At 52.2% G+C, this 11,383-nt stretch overlaps 1 protein-coding gene across 1 annotated transcript in view; it reads right to left on the bottom strand.

Annotated features, from left to right (window-relative positions):
- The window catches only part of PXN (paxillin), a 56,740-nt gene extending 49,327 nt beyond the window's left edge, over nucleotides 1-7,413 (bottom strand). Inside the window, exon 1 of the mRNA XM_017879045.1 lies at nucleotides 7,331-7,413. The gene's annotated coding sequence lies outside the window, so the exon portion shown is untranslated. The remainder of the gene's footprint in view (nucleotides 1-7,330) is intronic.
- Nucleotides 7,414-11,383: the final 3,970 nt, after the last annotated feature.

Genomic DNA, 11,383 nt, shown 5'->3' with positions numbered 1-11,383 from the left:
CAGGCTGAGCCAACGCGCCTGGCCTAATTTTGTATTTTTAGTAGAGACGGGGTTTCACCATGTTGGCCAGGCTGGTCTCGATCTCTTGACCTCGAGATCCGCCTGCCTTGGCTTCCCAAAGTGCTGGGATTACAGGCGTGAGCCACAACGCCTGGCCTAAGGTTCAGTTTTTTAAAAAATAAAGAAGCACGTGAAAATGTGTCCTCAAGCTTAACGTGCTGCAGAAATGCCCATTATCTAATACAGGCCCAGAGAAGAGAGGGGGCGCTAACAGAGAACAGGCAGTAGATGGGGCCTGGGAGAGGAGAAAGGAAATGAGAAGGGAGTAGATGAGAAGGGAGAGTGGAAAGGAAATGAGTTGAGTCTCTGCTGGCGGGCAGACCGGAAGAATCTAGACAATAGAATTCACGTCAGGGGTGGAAATATAAATTTGGGAGTCACCAGCACACAGGTTATAAAAGAGGTCATGCAGTTGATTAACTGACCGGGGTGCACAGGAGAAAAACAAGGAGTTCAGAGAAATCCTTTGAGAAAACACCCAGGTGCACCTCCACTCAGGGACCAGAGGAGACTTGGGAAAAGAAGGTGGGAGGGTCTCCGGAGAAGCAAGCAGAGCTTAAGGAAGGGAGAAAAAAATATTGCAGCTAAAGGATGAAACGGGTGTCTCAGCAAAAGAGCAAATGTGGAAGAATGGGTCGGGCTGTGTAAAAATTTAAAAAGGAGCAGGCCAGGCGCAGTGGCTCACACCTGTAATCCCAGCACTGGGAGGCCAAGGCAGGCAGATCACGAGGTCAGGAGTTCAAGACCAGCCTGGCCACTATGGTGAAACCCCATCTCTACTAAAACCACAAAAATTAGCCGGGTGTGGTGGCGGGCGCCTGCAGTCCCAGCTACTCAGGAGGCTGAGGCAGAAGAATCACTTGAACCCAGGAGGCAGCAGAGGTTGCAGTGAGCCGAGATCCACTCCACTGCATTCCAGCCTGGGTGACAGAACAAGACTCTGTCTCAAAAAAGATAATAATAAATTTTAAAAAAAAATAAAATAAAAAGGAGCAAAGTAAAAAAGTTAGTAAGAGTAGGCCAGGCACAATGGCTCACATCTGTAATTCCAACACTTTGGGAGGTGGAGGTGAGTGGATCACCTGAGCTCAGGAGTTCGAGACCAGCCTGGCCAACATGGCAAACGAAACCCCATCTCTACCAAAAATACAAAATTAGCCAGGCATGGTGGTATGTGCCTGTAATCTCAGCTACTGCTGGGGGTGAGGTGTGGGAGGAAGGGGTGAGGGGGGTGGGGAAGTGAGGCGCTGAGGCAGGAGGACCGCTTGACCCTGGGAGACAGAGCTTGCAGTGAGCCAAGATCACGCCACTATACTCCACTCTGGGCGGCAAAGCAAGACTGTCTAAAAAACAAAACAAAACAAAAAACTGAAGTTAATAAGAGCAGAAAAGTAAAAAGAGGGAAACAGGCAAGACGCATGGTGGCTCACACTTACAATACCAGCACTTTGGAAAACCAAGGCAGAAAGACTGCTTGAAGCCAGGAGTTCGAGACCGGCCTGAACAACATAATGAGACTCTGGCTGTATAAAAAATAAAAAATTAGCCAGGCATGATAGCACGTGCCTGTAGTCCCAGCTGCTCGGGAGGCTGAGGCAGGAGGATTGCTTGAATTGGAGGTTACAGTGAGCTGTGATCAGATCACTGTACTTCATCCTGGGCAAGAGAAAAAGACCACCCCGTGAGAAAACAGAAAGAAGAGAAAAGAGGAGAAAAGGGAACCAGAAGAAAAAGGAGAGCCAGGTGGACCTGCAGATGGGGACCTCGGGGCCACATGGGGCCACAGCCATCTACACTGACAGAAGATGGTGGCCATGAGGTATAAAAGGGGGTGGGAAGATGGGGACGTGGGGGGTGGAATAAAGCGCGAGGAAATAGAGGCCATCCTTGAGGATCTGTCTACTATGTGCTAAGCACCTCACTCAGTCTCCTAACAACGTGGAAAGAAGGCATTGTGCCCATTTCATAGCCTGCTTTCAATAGGGTTTATTTATTTATTTTGAGACAGAGTCTCACTCTGTCACCCAGGCTGGAGTGCAGTGGCCTGATCTTGGCTCACTACATCCTCCGCCTCCCAGGTTTAAGCAGTCCTCCTGCCTCAGCCTCCTGAGTAGCTGGGATTACAAGCATGCACCACCACGCCCAGCTAATGTTGTATTTTAGTAGAGATGAGGTTTCTCCATGTTGGTCAAGCTGGTCTGGAACTCCCAACCTCAGGCCTCAAGTGTTCCACCCGCCTCGGCCTCCCAAAATGCTGGGATTACAGGCATGAGCCAACGTACCTGGCCTCAGTAGGGCTTTTATGTTGTTAGAAGAGGCCAAAGTCTCCATAGCTCATTCAAAATGATACACACAGACCGGGATCCAGAAGAGAATCGGCCTGAAGCTCCTCGGAGCTCCCTGGAGGGTTCCACCCACCTTGCTCCAGCTCACCCAGAGTTCTACGATTCAAAACAGCTGGAAATGTGTGCCCTGCTCTCCCCAACAAGAAAACAGAACAGAACATGGCTGTTTCTGCCAAGCGAATTCTGAATAAGCTGCATTCCATTTCATTAAAACAATTACCTGAGCTCCAGCCAAGAATTACATAAAGCTTCCTCCCAGCACCACCCCCTCCCCCATAAAACACACATCATGCTGCTTTCAGATAGGCAGAGTGAAGCTCTGAGCCTTCGCTAGAAGACCTCATGGTCCTTGCAAAGTGGCAGTCTCGGCATCTTTGCATGCTGACACAGATGACATGAGGCTGAAAGAAGACCTTGGCATGAAGCCCTCCCCTTATGAGAGCCTGCTGGCTGCCCGAAATGTTTCTAGTAGGCAGCAGGGCCCTCACCTCTGCCTCAGAGCCAAGAGGGCCACTGGTGCCAGAATGCAGCTATTTTCCCAAAACAGACTGGAGGCCCAAGAAGGCCAGCTTTGAGTCAGCACAAACTAGACACGAGGGACCAAGGGAGTGGGGATTCCAGGAGAGGGAGCCTGAAGGCTGAAAAACTGGATGGTCAGACTTGAGCTACAAGCAAGAGCGTGGGGCCATCACCCATCACTGCCCACAGGTAAATGGTATTCCACTGGCCACAGATAAGGGGTTCATGATGTGAGGCAAAAGGCATCCCCTCCCCTCCTGCAGGCCTCAAGCTGCCCAGAGACCGTTCCCTGAATTGTGTAAAGCCTTGCTCTGGCCAGGCGCCATGGCTCACACCTGTAATCCCAGCACTTTCGGAGGCCGAGGCAGGCGGATCACCTGAGGTCAGGAGTTCGAGACCAGGCTGGCCAACATGGTGCAACCCCATCTCTACTAAAATTACAAAAATTAGTCAGGCATGATGACACACACCTATAATCCTAGCTACTGGGGAGGCTGAGGCACAAGAATCACTTGAACCTGGGAGGCAGACGTTGCAGTGAGCCAAGATTACCCCACTGCACTCCAGCCTGGGTGACAGAGTAAGACTCCATTTCAAAAAGAAAAAAGAAAAAAAAAAAGTCTTGCTCTGTGTCCCACCAGCCTGGACAACCCATCTCAAACTCCAACCAAAGTTCAGCATCTCACATGCTTCAACCCTGGTCTGATTAATGTCATCATGCTCAAATAACTCATGAGGTTGCCTCCACACCTATGGACACACACTGTCTCTGGGCCTGTCTTTTTTCTGCACAGGTCACAGCACTATGCTCCCCATTTCCCAGCTGACAGTCGACAGTCACTGTCACCTGAGGCCCCCCCCAGCTCCTGTCTCTGGTCACCCAGTCTTCCCACCATCTGCGCAATCACAGGAGGCCAACAGTCACTCAGGCCAACCACAGGCAGGCGCAGGCCAGCACCTTGGCCCGACAACTGCAAGCCCACCACGGAAAAGCAGGGTTTCCTTACTTTTCTCCAACTTTTCATTATGAAAATATCTAAACACACAGAGAAGTTGAGAGGCCTGTGTACTCTCATTTAGATTGAATGACTGTCATTGTTTTTTTTTTTTTTGAGACGGAGTCTCGCTCTGTCGCCCGGGCTGGAGTGCAGTGGCCGGATCTCAGCTCACTGCAAGCTCCGCCTCCCGGGTTTACGCCATTCTCCTGCCTCAGCCTCCCGAGTAGCTGGGACTACAGGCGCCCGCCACCTCGCCCGGCTAGCTTTTGTATTTTTTAGTAGAGACGGGGTTTCACTGTGTTAGCCAGGATGGTCTCGAACTCCTGACCTTGTGATCCGCCCGTCTCGGCCTCCCAAAGTGCTGGGATTACAGGCTTGAGCCACCGCGCCCGGCTGACTGTCATTGTTTTACCAGGTTGTGTGAATGCATGGCCCTTGTGCTCTCTGCCCTCTATGTGTGTATCCTGTTTTTCATTATATCATTTAAAACTAAGTTAAGTTGGGCGCAGTGGCTCACGCCTGTAATCCCAGCACTTTGGGAGGCCGAGGTAGGCAGATCACCTGAGGTCAGGAGTTCGAGACCAGCCTGACCAACATGAAGAACCCTGGTCTCTACTAAAAATACAAAAATTAGCTGGGTGTGGTGACGCATGCCTGTAATCCCAGCTACTTGGGAGACCAAGGCAGGAGAATCGCTTGAACCTGGGAGGCGAAGGTTGCAGTGAGCTGAGATCATGCCACTGCACTCCAGCTGGGGCAACAAGAGCAAAACTCTGCCTAAAGAAAAAACAAAAAACAAAAAAAGCAAATCAAACTAAGTTGAGGCCAGGTGGGGTGGCTCACACCTGTAATCCCAGCCTGTAATCCCAGCACTTTGGGAGGCTGAGGCAGGTGAATCACCTGAGGTCAGGAGTTGAAGACCAGCCTGACCAATACGGTGAAACCCTACCTCTACTAAAAATACAAAAATTAGCCAGTTGTGGTGGCATGCACCCATAGTCCCAGCTACTCAGGAAGCTGAGACAGGAGAATTGCTTAAACCCAGGAGGCGGAGGTTGCAGTGAGCCAAGATCGTGCTGCTGCACTCCAGCCTGGGTGACAGGGCAAGACTCCACCTCAAAAATAAAAAATAAAAAAATAAAAATAAGTTGCAAGACATCATGACACTTTACTCCTAAATACTTTAGCATGCACCTAACAATAACAATATTCTCCCATAAAACCACAATACCACAATCACACAAGAAATAAGCATTAAGAGGCCATCTTTAAGGGAAGATTTGGCCACTGGGGCTCCACTGTGCCTGGCCAGCCGCATATTCTGTCTACCACTGGCCCAGCATCCAAGGCCTCCCTGGAGAGGCCAGCCCTGAGCCCCTGGTTAGGCAATCGGTTAGTTAGTTGGAAGACTTATCAGGATATGAATGTGCACTCGAGGCCAGATATGAGACTCCCAACAAGACCCAGACTGCAAAAGGCAGAGCAGACCCTGTGAGGCTGTAGATGGAGGCTCGGGGCCCATCCCAGGTGAGAAGGGCACCTGGAAGCTATTTCCATGACTTGCTTTGCGAACATTTCTGAGAAAACTCAGCTTCCTGATTCTTTCTCTTCCTCTCCTCCTCCCATAGGACATCCTTCATTCTCCACCATAAAGTTTTCAACAACTCCCTCCTCTGGACATGGGAAAGACAAGGAGCATGTTTAGGTGCAGTGAGGCTGGAGGCACAGGAAGGCTTTTGATTCCTGAGCAGAGGAGCTGGGAAGGGACCACAGGGGACCTGCCCCAGGTTCTCCTTAGCAGTGGTGCTGTAAGCTCACTGCTCTGTCTCAAGAGTAACAGGCGACTGGAGAGGTGACCAGGGAGGGAGGAGTGGGGCCTCCCCTGGAACAGGAGACACTCCCCACAGGACCCTGCATCCCATCCTGAGTGTGTGTCCCCACGAAAGAACAAAAAGGCCGGGTGTAGTGGCTCACGCCTGTAATGCCAACACTTTGGGAGGCTGAGGCAGGAGGATCACCTGAGGTCGGGAGTTCGAGACCAGCCTGACGAACACGGAGAAACCCTGTCTCCACGAAAAATACAAAATTAGCTGGGCGTGGTGGTGCATGCCTGTAATTCCAGCTACTCGGGAGACAGAGGCAGGAGAATCGCTTGAACCGGGGAGGCGGAGGTTGTGGTGAGCTGAGATCATGCCACTGCCCTCCAGCCTGGGCAATGAGAGCGAAACTCCGTCTCAAATAAAAGAAAGAAAGAAAGAACAAAAGAAAGAGAAGAAGCTGCAGAGAACAGGGAAATGACAGATGTGGAAGACAACAGAGAATAGGGTGGGGGCAGAAAAATGTTAGTGTCCTAGAAACAGAAAACAGTCAAACCAATGAGCAACTCATATCAGATGCAGTATCGTGAACAGAAGAGTAAAGAATGCGACAGGCGCAATGGCTCACGCCTGTAATCCCAGCACTTTGGGAGGTCGATGCGGGCACATTGCTTGAGGCCAGGCGTTCAAGAACAGCTTGGGCAACATGGTGAAACCCTGTCTCCGCAAAAAATTTTAAAAATTAGCGGGGCATTGCGGCATGCGCCTGTAGTCCCAGCTACTGGGGAGGCTGAGGGAAGAGGATCACTTGGGCCTAGAAAGCGGAGGCTGCAGACCCTGTCTCAAAAAAAAAAGTGTACAAAACAGTTGGCCGCAAGTCCCACTCAGCAGCCAGACCACCTGGATTCAAATCCTAGCACTGCCATTCACTAGCTGTAGAACTTGGGCACGTGGGCTCACCTCTCTGTGTCTCAGTTTCCTCACTTATAAAATGGGTAGTGGTAATACTACTACTAATAAAACCTGCCTCATATGGACAGCTTGATTCAAACAAGCAATGGATGTAAGGTGCCCAGCACAGTGCCTGCACATAATGAGTGCTCAATAAATATTACGGGAAAAAGTTCTGTAAACACTGTAAAAAAGAAAAGTGTCCCCAGGCCAGAGTGTGGTGACGCGATCTCGGCTCACCGCAATCTTCGCCTCCCGGGTTCAAGCGATTCTCCTGCCTCAGCCTCCTGAGTAGAATACCTGAGACTACAGGCACCCGCCACCACGCTCAGCTAATTTTTGTATTTTTAGTAGAGATTGGCTTTCACCATGTTGACCAGGCTGGTCTTGAATTCCTGACCTCAAATGATCCACCCACCTCGGCCTCCCAAAGTGCTGGGATTACATGTGTGAGCCACCATGCCTGGCAGATTTTGCTATTATTAATGACTCAGACTAGGATGACCCCAGGAAAGGCGGCAATGAGGCTAGAAGTTTATTCAACATCTCTGGAGCGAGGTAAAGACCCAAGGGAAGCTTCAGATTCAGATACTCCATGCGTGATGACTAAATAGGAAAGGAGGGCTGCTCAGTGGCTCACCAATAACTCTGGCTTTCCATCAGCCTCTCCAGCCAAGGGTACACCCAGCTTCTTCAATGCATGACCATCACTAGGGAAGCTGGAAAAAAAGGAATACTGAGATATTCCCTCAAAAGACCTTGAACCCATAGTGACAGGGCTTTGGCTTCCAGTAGGCTGAGCCTTTCTCCATCAAGCTATGTCTGCCCAGGTAGCAGACAGCTTCACGTATCAGAAAGGGTACCTGCTGAAGAATCAAACCCACCAGGGTTTGAATCCCAGCTCTGCCCCTTAGTAGTACAAAGCCCAGGAGAAGGTCTGGCACTGACACAGAGCCCACAGGAGGGCACCATCGCTGCTTGGGTAAATGCCGCCTCTGCCACAGGCCCAGCAGCTGGGTGCCCTGACTCTGCCCTAACACACAGAGGGACCACAGACAGGAAAGCCCAAAGTCCAGACTTTCCATGGAAACAGGGAGGTTCCATAGCTCCCAATGCCCCAGGCAACTCCTCTGCCCCCCTAGCACTACCCCCAAGGACAATGAGGCACTGTTTTCCAAAGGGTCAAGACTGCTGAGAAGCTGAAAGAAGACATGTCCAGATTCCAGCAGCAACTGGGCACTGCCAACAGCTGGCTGTTCCCCCTGCTAGAGGATGGGAAGGCAAAGCTACCGAGTCTCGGACTGGACACACCCTTTGCCATTTCCCGAGAATGACCCCTAGGGCAGGAATTGTTAAAGGTAACTATCAATTACTCAGCAGGCCCCAAGGCTCATCCCCCTGGTTAGTCACCAGCACCTACCACCTTATGACGCTTAAGACGACCAGATCTGGAATTGGATGAGCCTGGGTTCAAATCCAAGCATTACCACTACACTTCCCTGAGCTCAGGTTTCCACATCTATAAAGTGGAGGCAAAACACCTCCGTTTCTGAAAGGTTGTGATACGGCTTGTAAAGCGCTGAGTACAGCGCCTGTCTCCCATGAAGTGCATGTGATCATGATTAGACCACAGTTGTGGTCAAAGCCCCCACCAAGTACACTGAGAACATGAACAGAAGGAGAGCAAGCAATCGGGTTAGAAAACACAGTCAGAATGCATCTCAGTGTTGTGGGAACTCTGTCCAGGAAACTCCAGCCAGAACTCGAACAGAGTGAACTCCGGGCCAAACCAGCATCTAAACAGTAATAAGAAAAGCCACCAAGCAGCCACCCCAAAGCACAAAGTAGAGAGAACACACAGGGAAGGGCAGAACATGCTGTGTTGATATTTTTGTGCTCAGAGAGCTATAAATTTGTAACTTATTAAATTTGTAACTTATTAAATAGCACATGGCAAGTCTCTCATTGGCAGCTATGGGGAGGAGAAGAGTTCCCCATTTTTTATCAGACCAAAAAACAAAGTCACGGAGGAGGTGATGCACCCTCTGGCCTTGCTACTGGACACACCATAAACTCTCCCCTGTGTTAGGGACCAGGAGGCACATGGCTGAGAGCACGCTCAGGAGAAAAATAAAAACAACAGGTCTGGGCTTTGTGTCCACCCTAAGGAAAACAGCTGACGGGCAGTGTACTGAGCCGCCATCCAGACAGCTGACGGGGCCCCAGTGCAGAGGCAAATTCCTCTCCCTTCCTGCACACCCCATTCCTCCCACCCTGGGCTCTGGTCAGCCAGGCGTGGCTTTCCCCTTGGGAGCTCAGGCCAAGGAAATCGGGCAGTCCGGATGTAAGCAACCGGGCGCCTATGGTAGAAAGCAGCAGAAGTTACAGGTGACAGCCATCACCCAGTGGCAACCCCTCCTTCAAGTGCCCTTGCCTCCTCCCCAGGGAAAAAAGGCTTCTTGGTATACAAGAGCTGCAGATCTAGGAGCTAGGAATTGGGCTTCCAGCTATGGTTTTGTCATTTCATGGCTGTGCAGCCTTGGGCAAGAGAATCAACCTCTTAGTCTCAGCTTTCTCAATCTGGAAAAAGGCAGGTGGTCATGATAGCATTGGCTTTAAGGCGGAATCTGATAAAAGGGTTGTTGTGAGGATACCACAAATCGAGGTACAGGGAAGTACTCCACAAACAGCAATTTAGATCCTTACAATCCCCTCTCGCGTATACAGTGCTCTCTTTCCTTTCAGAACTCAGTTTCCTGGCCCTAAATGGAAGACTGTCAGAAGATAGGAACTCCGGATTTCGATGGCGAGCTCTACAAAGACTTTCTCAGTCCGTGAAACAGCACGGGGACTGCCGAGAAGCAAGAGAACGGCACCAGCATTTTAGAAACTCCAACTTTGCTCCCGGTTCCCACTGGGAAAGCACTGAGACTCTTAAATCCTGGATTCAAGGAACATCCCCCAGCCTCCTTCCAGCTGAGCTATTTTATGTGAAAAAAATAAAATAAATACCTGCCTGGAAGCCATGCCAACCTTGAGCACACTGGAAAAATGGGTGCCAAGCCTGACCCAAAGGCAGAACTACATTTGGCAGCCATCTCACTCTGCAAAACAGGCAGGACCCTACACCACCCCCAGCTCCGGGATCTCGGGCACCCTGATCCCAAAAGGAAGCTGGAGGAAAGCAGTCAAGTCCAGCGCCTACAAACAGCCAGTCTTAACTTAGTGCCCGGCGCTGCTTGGTAGAGGCCCATCAGTCCTGTCTGCTGAATCTACTCCTCAGAGCCTGGGACAGAGGAAGCATCAGTGGTCACACAAGCCACCCACAGTCCAGAGAGGAAAGACAAGGCTCCTACAGAGAAGAAACGTGTCCCCCCTCCTCACCTCCCAAGCTCAAGGCCCTCCAGCTACAGGCGTGAAGGGGAGGGAGAGAGAGCGAATCCTCCCACTCCCGCGTTCACGCCACCCAAGGCATTCCTAGAACCCTGACACCCACCCCCCTGGGTTTAGAGTCGCTTCCAGGAGATGCTTTCTTTCCCCTAACACCAGATCAAGACTGGACTGAAAAGAGTAGCCTTGGGGCTCCAATAACAGGAAAACAGTAAAACTCTGTTCTGGGCATCCTGTCCTCTTTTACCTGCATGGCTTCCAGCAGGGCCTGACGCAGAGAGGGTGGAGGGGACCCTGCTAGCCAGGACACGTTCAGGGATGGCCATACCTTGGGGCCCACCTCCCACCTCCTTCCCCTGGCATTTCACCAGAATCTGGGGGTGGGGAGAGAATCAGGACTCACCAAATTACCGTTCTAGACTTAACATAACACGGAAGACGGACTGGTCTGTGAATTGAGGGGGGATGGTCCACAGAGTGGGGAGGGCAGTGAGAGAAAATAAGTGATGGGTCCTTGAAACGGGGTGACCAGATTTGAAGTGGGGGTTCAGGAGAGCAGGCAGACTGGGAAACTTGTCTTTGAAATGGGGGTGTGGTCATCACACACGCTCGTCTCTAGCTTTTGCATCTGACTTGTGAAATGAAAGGGGTGGGCTCCCAGGGGTTATCCCTGAAGGGAGGGTGCAGTCTGTGAAGTGGGGGGCGACCCTGGAGGGACGGGGAGCAGGTCGAAGAAATGAGGGAGCAGCCCATGAGATCGGGCAGCTGCTCCCCGAGTTGGGCGGTCGATCTGTGAGGTGGGGGTGGGGAGAGGTCTGCGAGGTGAGGGTCCCGTAGCTGACGAGGTGGTCCGCTCCAGGAAGTCCCGTCCCTGCAGCGGACGGGGTGGGTCCCGGAGGGGCGGGCTGGTCCCTGGGGCCCTTCTGGGAGATGGGGGTGGGTCCCCGAGGTCGGGTGTCCAGAGGTGAAGCCGTCCCAGACGGGGAGTGGCTGCTGTGCGGTCGGTGCCGAGGCCGGCCTGGCCCAGGACTGAGGCCCGGTTAGGGATCCCGGCCCCGCGGAGCCCCGGCCGGCAGGGACGGAGGGCGGGCCCCGCGCCGGGTGGGATTCGCGGCCCCGCCGCTCGCTGGCGGCCCGTCCGGCCCGGAGCTGTGCGCATCTCTCGCATCCTCTCTCGGCCTGCCTCACCTCACCGAGGGGTCCGTCCATGGCCGGAACCCAGGGCGCCGCCACGGGGTCGCGCTAAGCTTGCCCGTCCCGGGGCCGCTCCTCTTTGCGCCCCGCAAACTTTTCCCGCGGCGAG

This window comes from Rhinopithecus bieti, unplaced genomic scaffold, assembly GCF_001698545.2.
Source record: "Rhinopithecus bieti isolate Rb0 unplaced genomic scaffold, ASM169854v2 scaffold_11938, whole genome shotgun sequence".
In the NCBI taxonomy this organism is placed as follows: domain Eukaryota; kingdom Metazoa; phylum Chordata; class Mammalia; order Primates; family Cercopithecidae; genus Rhinopithecus; species Rhinopithecus bieti.
The sequence above is the reverse complement of the archived record's forward strand: the minus strand, read 5'-3'. Positions and strand labels throughout refer to the sequence as shown.